Raw genomic sequence first — 11,335 nt, 5'->3', positions numbered from 1 at the left:
TTGGTTCAAGTATGAGCCCTCAACTTCCTGCTTATGTTCTACCATCATGGACCATTATCCCTCTGGAACCATAAGCCCAAATAAATCCTTTTTTTCTTTTTTTTTTTCTTTCTTTCTTTACTTATTATATGTTGCTGTCTTCAGACACACCAGAAGAGGGCGTCAGATCTCATTACGGATGGTTGTGAGCCACCATGTGGTTTCTGGGATTTGAACTCAGGACCTTCAGAAGAGCAGTCAGTGCTCTTACCTGCTGAGCCATCTCACCAGCCCCAAATCCTTTTTTTCTAGAGGTTGTCTTGGTAATAGTATTTTATTACAGTGATAGAAAAGTAAGACCCGGGAGCTGGAGAGATGGCTCAGTAGTTAAGAGCAATGACTTCTCTTCCAGAGGTGCCGAGATCAATTCTCAGCAACCACATGGTGGCTCACAACCATCTGTAATGGGATCTGATGACCTCTTCTGGTGTGTCTGGAGACAGCTACACTGTACTCATATTCATAAATTAAATAATTAATTCTTTAAAAACAAAAAAGAAAAGTAAGACCCAGTGATGATGAATATAGTCGAGACTGTCTGTCTGTCTGTCTGTCCTTTACATTGTCTGAATTGTCTTCAGATAGTCTACTGTGAATGTAGAAAATGGCTGAAGCCACTGGGCCAAATGAAAGCCTTTCATAAAGAGAAAGCAAGCCCTGGCATGGTGATGCACACCTGCAATCCCAGCTGCTCCGGAGACTGAGGCAGGAAGATCATTGTAAGTGTGAGGCCATACTCTAAGTAGGGAATTCCAGGCCAGTCGAGGCTACATGCTAAAACTCTGTCTCAAGATAAACAAGATGGGTGAGGAGGAGGGGGAGTACAGTGAAGACTGGAGGGAAGCAGTGGACTCAGTATGAACGCAGCATCTGTTCTCTAACTGAGAGGAACCCTTGGACCTCACGGGGCAGCGGGCACAGGTAGAGCTAAGAACAGCTACCATTACCAGTCTCTTGGCCAGAGTTCTGGCGTCTGTGGATGGGCTAACTTTGCCAGTGGAGCTGAGGAAGAGACCAGCCAACACCATGTGGAAGAAGAAAAATGGTCAGCATCCAGATGGCACCTCGTGGTATTTCCAGAAGAAGAGGAAAAGGTCTTGCAGATGGCTCTCAGGGCCTTGACTCCCCTCCGAGCGACTGCTCGGTGGCTAACTGCACTCCTGAAGCCAAGTCTTCAGGCATCACCTAACCTAATTTTTTTTTTTTTAATACACAAGACAATGATACTTCCACATGTTTTTGAAGTGTGATAAGTTCGGGAGGAGGGTAAATCCCGATGTCGCCAAATCCTCAACTTGAATAGCAGGTGGAGACTCCAGTGAATACTTTCCCACTGAGGTATTCAGGAGCCAAAGTCCAACTACTGGGTGTAACTTTTCCGATCTGTTTCCAGATCTTTTTCTACAGAGCCACATCTAGAGAAACTGCTCTTAGTAGCAAACACTGGTATTAGAGTAGATTCACACACCTTCTTAGATGATAGGTTTAAAAGGCAATCTCCATTTTCTTTAAAATAATAAAAGTGTATGACTTGTCAAAACACAGACATAAAAATCATGTGTGTGTGTGTGTGCGTGTTTACTTTACAATACTGTGAAAATGTTCCCATACAAATGTGTTTACTTTACAATACTGTGAAAATGTTCCCATACAAATGTTTTGCTTTTCCCCTTAGAAGAAAGTACTCACTACCTATGTAAGAAATTCAGCACTTTGCTATAAAATAGGCTTTGTGTTGGACGATTTTGCTCAGCTGCAAGCTAATGCATGAGCTTTGGGATGTCTAAGGTGGGAGAGGAGAGGCTGTAATCTTCAGAATACCAAATATATCAAAGGCACCTTCCACGGAAGGAGTTTTCAACATTCAAAGGGCTGCCGGGATGTGATCACAGTGCATCGTGTAGAATGTGTAGCTCTCCAGACAGTTTACCTTGATACGTGAGCATGATCCCTGTGGCTTGGCAGGCATATTTTGCCAGGTCAGGCTGTCATAACAGGATGCCACACAGTGCCTGGCTTAAACAACAGAAAGAAAAACTTTCAACTCTCCAGAAACTTCGAGCCTGAGATCAAGGTGCCAGCAGGACTTGCCAATGGCTGCTTGCTACCTTCTGATACGTCGGTCCTCTTTGTGATCTTTTCTTTGATTTGCATGGGGCAAAGAAGAGGAGAGGAGGGACGGGCTGAGGATGTTGCTTATTGGTTGTGCATATACAGAGTGTGTAAGACCATGAGTTCAATCCCCAGCACCACAAAGAAAAAAGGAGAGGAGGAGAGGCCACTTGATTGTGTGGGTATCTCTTCTCACAAAGACACTAACCTAGGTCAGGGATCCTCCTACAAGGTTTTAGTCACTTTCTTACCACAGGTGTGTCTGTGTCTGTGTGTGTGTGTCTGTGTCTGTGTGTATCTGTGTGTGTGTGCCTGTGTGTGTGTCTGTGTGTATGTGTGTGTGTCTGTGTCTGTGTGTGTGTGTCTGTGTCTGTGTCTGTGTGTGTGTATGTGTGTGTGTATCTGTGTGTGTGTGTCTGTGTATGTGTGTGTGTGTCTGTGTGTGTGTCTGTGTGTGTGTATGTGTCTGTGTGTGTCTGTGTGTGTATGTCTGTGTGTATGTGTCTGTGTGTGTGTATGTGTGTGTCTGTGTGTGTGTATCTGTGTGTGTGTGTCTGTGTGTGTCTGTGTGTGTGTGTCTGTGTGTCTCTGTGTGTGTGTGTGTCTGTGTGTGTATGTGTCTGTGTGTGTGTATGTATGTGTGTGTATGTGTGTCTGTGTGTGTGTATGTGTCTGTGTTTGTGTGTCTGTGTGTGTGTGTCTGTGTGTGTCTGTGTGTGTGTGTCTGTGTGTGTGTGTCTGTGTGTGTGTGTCTGTGTGTGTGTATGTGTCTGTGTGTGTATATGTGTGTGTGTGTATCTGTGTGTGTGTGTATGTGTCTGTGTCTGTGTGTGTGTGTCTGTGTGTGTATCTGTGTGTGTGTGTAAACACACACTCAGTTGGTAGTGTTGAGTGGATAGGTTCTGTAGGCATCAGTCTCTCTGTTTGTAAACAGGGCACTGCGTTCATTAGGGACTAAATTAAATTATCCATGTAAAGCCCGTCACAGAGCTGTGTCTGGAAAGCAGCTGATAAGTACGAGTCTCTCTGCCATTTGAGTCTCATGTTTCTCTAGCTGTCTGAGCCAGGCAGCACTGATACTAAGAGACTGTTTCGATGCTCTGTGTTGTTGAGCTCCCACTGTGGAAGGACTGATGCAGACATTGCCTGAGACACTTAAGGCCTGAAGCAAAGTCCTGATTTATTACTGCCTAGGCCCAGGACTTGTTGCTATACCTTACGTAAGCCTTTTGTACTGGCTGGTTTTGTGTCAACTTGACACAGGCTGGAGTTATCACAAAGGAGCCACCCTTGAGGAAATGCCTCCATGAGATCCAGCTGTGAGGCATTTTCTCAATTAGTGATGAAGGGTGGGAGGGCCCCTTGTGGGTGATGCCATCCCTGGGCTGGAAGTCTTGGGTTCTATAAGAAAGCAGACTGAGCAAGCCAGGGGAAGCAAGCCAGTAAGGAACATCCCTCCGTGGCCTCTGCATCAGCTCCTGCTTCCTGACCTGCTTGAGTTCCAGTCCTGACTTCCTCTGGTGATCAACAGCCATGTGGAAGTGTAAGCTAAATAAACCCTTTCCTCCCCAACTTGCTTCTTGTCATGATGTTTGTGCAGGAATAGAAACCCTGACTGAGACACCTTTGCAGAAAGACGGCATGATCAGCCTCCTCAGTTATGAAGGTTTTAACAGAACAGACACCCAAACCAGAGTCTCCCAGGAGAGCGGCTGAGCTCAGAGCACTGGTGTTCTATGCCATGCTGCTGCTGTGGTCAACGCCATGACCAAAAACAACGTGCGGAGGAAAGGCTATACTTGGCATACAGGTTACAGCCCATCACTAGAGGAAGCCGAGGTGGCAGGAGCTGAAGCATGGGCCACCGAGGAGTGTCCTTTATCAGCTTACTCAGCTGGCCTTGTTTTCCAGCCCAGGCCCACCTACCCAGAGATGGCATTGCCTACAGTGGCCTGGACCCGCCTACGTCAAGCAGACTATTTAGAAAACGCCTCCATGGACCTGCTCACAGGCCAGTCTGATGGAGGCAGCCCTGCTCACAGGCCAGTCTGATGGAGGCAGCTCCCCAGTTGAGGCTCTCTTCCAAGGTGTGTTGACAGGTGAAGCTAACAGAAGGTACATAATGAAAGACATTTATGGGGCTGGGAGACATCTCAGGGAGTAACGTGCTTGCTGTAAAAGCATGAAGACTAAGCTCAGATCCCCAGCACCCACACAAAGCTGGGTGTGGCAGGGCATACCTGAAACCCCAGCATTGGGGAGGCAGAGACAGGAGGATCCTTGGGATTTGCTGAGCAGTCAGTTTAGTTGACTGGTACACTTCAGGTTCAGTGAGACCCTATTTCAAAAACTGAGGAGGAAAGTGATAAGGGAGGGCAGCTAATGCTCACACCTCTGGTTTCTAAATGCACGAGTGTGAAAACTCTTATATGTGCATACATACAAACATACATGCATACATACATACATACATACACACACAAAAAAAAAATTTAAAGCATGAACAACTAACACTGTGACTACTTGTCAAGTTGTGGAACAATTTGACCTCATGTTGCCATGAGTTTCCCGAAGAATGGCCAACTCGGGCCTGGCAGACAAGGCCCTCGCAGCCTTCCCTCCCAGGATTATCTTATCTAAGTGGCTTTCCTGACAGGGACATGGTGAGATTATTTTTAAAATATGCTTTACTTGGAGTTAATTAAGAATTAAAAACATCTTTTGGAAAGTACCTAGACAGCCCAATTCTTCTTGTTTTTCTGTGTGTGACTGTGAGCATGAGTTCCTCCCACATTGTGACAGCTCACTGGGCTCCAGCACATGCTTCTTGAGCCAGTTAAGAGAGGCAAGCATCAAAGTCGCAAAGCAGACAGGATGCAGTTCAGTGGCATCGTGTTTGCTTGGCACATATAAGGCCCTAGGTTTTGTACTAGAAAAACACACAAACACACACACACACACACACAGAGAGAGAGAGAGAGAGAGAGAGAGAGAGAGAGAGAGAGAGAGAGAGAGACAGACAGACAGACAGACAGACAGACACGGGGGTTGGGTAAATTGCCAGTTTCACACTAGCCTATGGCATGTGTATTTTGCACACAAGGACTTTCAACAGCTGTTCATCTTGGAGGAATGAGCATCAGTCCCAGCCTCTCCTCCTACAGGTCTCAGGAAATGAGACGAGATGAGAGTTTTGAGCATAGTCATGTGGGAAAACTGGAAAGGGGTTTCTTGGAGATATAAAATCCTTAAGATGCCCTGAAATAAGGAAGGCAGTAGAATCCAGTTAAAGAATCCCTGTACTGAAGCGCGCACAGGAAGGACTCGTGCACAGAAGAGGGAGATAGGAGGGTGCCAGGACAACTGGGAACTGAGGTGGGAAGAGCCACTTTCAGATCTCTGTGTGCAGGCCTAGGCCCTGTGTACCATGGTGATTCCCCTCCTGAGGAGCATCAAGAAGTCATGGAAATCTAACTCCATGCAAAAGATCTCGCACCTGATACACAACTTAATTCTGAGGAAGCAGAACTAGTAGACTGAGCTAATCTGAAAAGCATTCGAGAAGGACCCAAAATCACCACACGCCCGTGTGATGAGTGGTCCTCATCTTAAAGATTGAACAATTAGGAATTGGGAGGAAAAATCAATATTCAGGCTGAGTGAGCAGTGGAAGTCACTGTCAAGTCACCGTATGACAGTATCAGGACAAGCGTGTTTGTCACTCTTCTTGCTGTGACAAAATGTCTGCCGAGTTCAAGCACGGACCGGTTTGTTTAGGCTCACAGTTTGAGAGCATAGCACATCAAGGCAGGGGCAGTGTGAAGGTGGGAGCTGGTCACATGGTCACATTGAGCCCCTGTCAGGAAGCAGAGAGAGACAGATGGATGTACCCTGCTCCCTTCCTCCTGAGTTTGTCAGGGACCCATAGGATAATGCCACCCACTTCAGGATGGGTCTTCCCACCCCAGTCTAGAAACTCCCTCAAAGGCATTTAGGACTGTCTCCTAGATGATTCTAGATCCTGTGACAATGTTAGCCATCACACCAAAGCAAGATTCCAGGATGTAACTCGGGTTTTCAAAGTATGCAACAGAATTCCTGAAATGTAGAGTCCTGACAGCAGTTTGCCAGAATCAACCTTTTATTCTTTAGACAGAATGAAAATATAAACCAGACGCAGAGGAAAATCTTAGCAAAACATTTTATAACAAAAGGCTTTCTTCCACAGTCTATGAGAGGCTATTGGTGAAGCCTAGTTACAGCAGTGTTTTGGGAATGCCAGTACCATGCAATGACCACCAAGGACAGCAGCAGCAGTGGAGTACAGGCATCTGGAGCCCAGAAGACAAGATGTGTGCTGCAAAGGGCAGAGCTGGAGAGGTGACTCAAGCCCTTGGTGGAGCCCAGAAGATCCTGAGTTGGATCCCAGACATTGGTTTTGCTTTTGATTGTGACTGTGCCCTGATATTTTTCCCTCTTGAAGGAAGAATGTATTTTAGTGGAGCCTACAGTTAACAGACTTTGAATTTTAAAAGATATTGGACATTTTAAATTGATTGAACTTTTAATATGTAAAGACTGTGGGACTTTAGATCTTGGGGATAAATAAGAAAGTAAGGGTTTATGCTTTAAAAAAAACGGCTTTCTTCCAGTGTCTGGGGTTCCCCCCCCCCCCCCGAGACTCAACAACTATTGGAGTCACTCATGGGATGTTAGGTTTGGCTATGAAGTGTCCTCGCCCATCTCACAGAAGAGGCTTATGGCTCAGGTGCTGAAGGAGCAGTTGTGGGTGACATTCTGATGGCTCTGTTACACAGTGGGATAGATGGTAGGTGGAAGAAAGTAGGAGCACACGTGTGCAGGCAGGTTGGAGAAAGACTTTGTGGAGTGAGCTCTCTTCTTCCACCTTGCAGGGTACAGGGATCCAACTCAAGTTGCCAGTATTAGGCAGCAAGTGCCTCTACCCCTCAGAACCGTCTCGATGGTCCCAGATTATATACAGTTTATTACATGGAGGCTGCACCTCCGTGCGGCTGTTACTGTAACTGTGCGGATGTATGACCTCACCCAGCGAGTCTCAGTTTGCAGAACTGAGGCTTGCACAGTGTAACACACCAGAGCCTTTGCCAGGCTCTACTGCTTTCTGAGCGCGCCTCATTAACTGATGTGGTCTTTCAGAGCCACGGGCTTTAGCTCTTGTTTTGTCTTTAAAAGTGAGCTGTAGTCAGGATTAAATGACAAAGACCTGCAGCAGAATACAGTGGGTTCTTGTAAAGCTTAGTCCACCACCCTTGTAGGAATGAAAGCGTCCGTGCTTCCGGTCTCCCCAGTGGTGCTGCCTTTATTTTTAGCTGAGGAAGCCAGTCATCCCAAGTCCAGAGGTGGAAAGGCAAAGCTGTTGAAATGCTGACGGGCCTGCGGCCCCATGTGCTCTGCATTAACCCGCCTGTCTCTGTTTGTTATTCTTTGTGTTATACGCTTCCAGTTCTTGTGTGAAAGGTTTAGACACATAATAACCTCTTTGTCACTTCACTCTAGGCCCCTTCTGCAAGGCCTCTGTCTCTAGTTAGCATTGTCTTCCTGTGGAAGGCACTGGGGACCTTTGCTGGAAGTGTTTGTGTGTAAGCTTGATGCACACGTATACACTGACACCTGAAGGTGAGAGCTGGGCAGATTGGAACAGCATGGAGTGGGCGGGCCCAGCAGCAGAGTGGGCAGACCCAACAGCGGAGTAGGCGGGCCCGGCAGTGGAGTGGGCGGGCCCGGCAGCGGGGTGGGCGGGCCCAGCAGCAGAGTGGGCGGGCCCAGCAGTGGGGTGGGCGGGCCCAGCAGCACTCCCCCTTGCTTTTCTGTGAGAAGAGCCTGAAGCCTGAAGGCTGCAGTGGGCGGGGTCATGCCATCAGACCCTCTCCCTTTGGACCTGGGTATTGGATATTGAAGTTAAGAATAAGAACACACGGGGGCTGGTGAGATGGCTCAGTGGTTAAGAGCACTGGCTGCTCTTCCAAAGGACCTGAGTTCAAATCCCAGCAACCACATGGTGGCTCACAACCATCCGTAATGAGATCTGATGCCCTCTTCTGGGGTGTCTGAACACAGCTATAGTGTACTTACATATAATAAATAAATAGATCTTTAAAAAAAAAAAAGAATAAGAACACACTAAAGTGGAGCTTTAGAACTTTTTAAAAAGGGGGGCTTGAAAGAGGGGGACCAGCAGTTAGAGCAGTTGTTACTGTGCTATAAAGGACGAGAATTTGGATCCCAGAACCCACCTTGGGCAGTTCACAAATGCCTGTAGCTTGAGTTCCAAGGGTTTCAACGCTTGCTTCTGGCCTCTAAGGGCACCCACATTTACCACACCACACACACACACACACACGCACGCACGCACGCACGCACGCACGCACGCACGCACGCAAGCACGCACGCACGCACATACACACCACACACACAAACACACACACATACTGTGTACACAAGTTGAATTATAACCATTTAAAGTCACATGACTACAAAAATCATTGCATCGTATTAAGGATATTGGTTACACAGAGTGGTGGTGCACACCAGCCTCTGCTGAGCACTATTCTGCTTAAACTTTACAGGAAGCTTGTAGGTCAAGGACATACAAGAAAGTCCACCTCTAAGTGACTCGCGACATTAAAGAATTGTATTGGTTCTAACGGCTGAGAGTCCAGATTTAATTCTAGTGTCCAGTGAATTCTGATCAGATCCCCCTGGATGCCCCTCTCCTCCTCTCTGCTTTCTCGTGGCTTCTCTTTGGGTTGCTGGTGTTCAGTGCAGAAATTCCACACTTTCCTATGACTACAAAATCTCTGCAGCTATGCCAGAGCTCACATCTGTAGCCTATGTCTTGAAAGGGAAGTCGGAAGTCCTAGAATTTGATTTCTTTCAGTGGTTCAAAGTGGGTCAAAGTTAGAGGCCAGAAGCAAGCATTGAATCCCAAAGTGGGTCAGGATCTTTCCTGAACTGGTCTCCAGTTGTGGAGGGAGGGGATGGTAAGAGAGATTGATTGACTGATTCTCTCAGGATGAAGGTGCAGTGGAGGTGGAGCTGCCCAACGACACTGCTAACTTGGTTTGCCACCACACTCACAGTCCCTTTTCCTCTTCAGGTAACCTTTCTGGAAGTCACCCCCAGAGGTGTGTCTCCTAGGTAATCCTAAATCCAGCCAAGAGAAGATGAATCATCACACCAAGTGATGGAAGAGTCTCTGCAGAAGAAAGGACCCCGTGGAGAATCAGCAGGGCACAGAGCATGTCCACTGGCCTCAGCACTGGGCTTACCAAGAGAGGAGACAGAAAGGAGGAGGGTTACTAAGTAAAGGGGTCCCAAGCAGGATGAAAGTCCCCTGCAGTGAACACAGACACTTAGGGCTCATCTCTAAAGAGCTGTGGGAAAACTGGCCTTCTGTTCTCTAGAGGAGAAGGTGGAGTGAAGAAAGAGTCAACCATGTAAGACAGAAGCCATGAATGGCATCACATTTACATGAGATGGCAATGACCTGGGAGAGGAGGCAAGCCTGACACGTAGGCCTTTCCGCTAATGAAGATGAGGGCCCTAGGAGACTGCTGAGTCTGGGAAGTACTTGGGGCTCTCAGTTTGGTTCCTAGAACCCACATTAACAAGCCAGGCAGGGTGCTGTGCATTTTCTATCCCAGCACAGAGGCAGGAAGACTGGAGAAACCCCAGGGCTTGCTGGCCAGCCAGCCTGGCTAGATCAGCAAGATCTGTGCCAGCAAGAGACCCCGTGTGCACCCTTGTGAACACGCGCATACACACACATACACACACATACACACACACATAGGATGGTGTTGGCCAAGCTCACGATGCAGGATGTTACTCCTGCCTCTGGACCCAATACTTTCTGAATGAGCACAGCAGGGCTCTGGCTTTGCCCATAAATGGCCAGAGACTTGTGAGCGGCTTCTAGCCCTGCCACCAGAGACAGGCTGCCACAGAGGGACAATAAAAGCGAAGCCGCCTCCATTAATCAGCACGTAGGATTAGATATGAATGGCTGAAGCCTTGCCAGCAAGCTACAACCAGGGCAGCTGACTGGGGAGAATCAGGCGGCCCCGAGAGCTTCCAGGAAGCCTATCTCAAGAAAGATTGCGTAGGTTAGACAGTGCACTCTGGCTCACAGAAACCAGTGAAGCCACAAAAACAGAGCCACAGACTACAACCTACACACCCCAGGAGGCACGGGTGGGAGCAGAGAGATCTCTTACTTTGCTGGCTCATAGCTGAGTGGTCTGTACACTGCCCCAGTGTAGTCAGCGTCTGTAAAAACGGACACAGATTTTTCCCTTTCTGGACACACACTCCTTGACATTGAGGAGTGGCTGCGTGCTTTCCCAGCCCTTAATTCTGGATTAGCCTCAGGTTTATTCTGCTCAACAAAATGTAGACATGACGGAGTGTAGGACCCCAACCCCCAACCTAGGCCTCAAGATGCTGTGTACTCTCGTGGCAGCGAGCTTCGGCTGGCCTGTTGGGGGGGGGGGGGCAGTCACGCTGGGCAGAGATAAAACATTGTCGTTCCAGGAGAAGCCAAGATTTGGTTCTTGCCTTCTCTGTTTATGGTCATCTAGCGTCTGGCACATTTTGGATCGCTCTGATGATCTTGCTCAGGGATGTAGTGAGGGCTAAAGAAAACAAGACAGGAAAAGAACCTGCTGTAGAGTAGCTGTCAGGCAGGCCATCTTGTCAGCTGCTTCCAAGGTGAGAACTCTTTCTCTCGGCATACCTGCCCCTCATAGCCACACTGCCTGAAGCTGTGAAACTATAGTACACCTTCCTTTCACGAACTAAGATTCCCAATGTATGTTATCCCAGGACACAGGCCCCCATTTTTCTGATCCTTGAGCCCTTTCTTGTTGAAGCTCATCCTCGCCACTGTTCAGTAAGCTCCAGTTTAAACTTTTGACAAAGGTTAAATGGCTAAAAGGGAGTTCTGCATCCTCAGGAGGTTTCCACGGGCCCGTGTGGAACTTTCAGAAAAGGCTGACTGGGAAAGGCGAGCCTTTCCTGTGTGTATCCAGGGAGAGCAGCACCCTCTGTGTGTATCCAGATGCAATTACAGAGCTGCCCCTGAGAACAAGCAAAATCCAGTGTGTGTGTGTGTGTGTGTGTGTGTGTGTGTGTGTGTCCAGAT

This window comes from Mastomys coucha, unplaced genomic scaffold, assembly GCF_008632895.1.
Source record: "Mastomys coucha isolate ucsf_1 unplaced genomic scaffold, UCSF_Mcou_1 pScaffold23, whole genome shotgun sequence".
In the NCBI taxonomy this organism is placed as follows: Eukaryota; Metazoa; Chordata; class Mammalia; order Rodentia; family Muridae; genus Mastomys; species Mastomys coucha.
The sequence above is the reverse complement of the archived record's forward strand: the minus strand, read 5'-3'. Positions refer to the sequence as shown.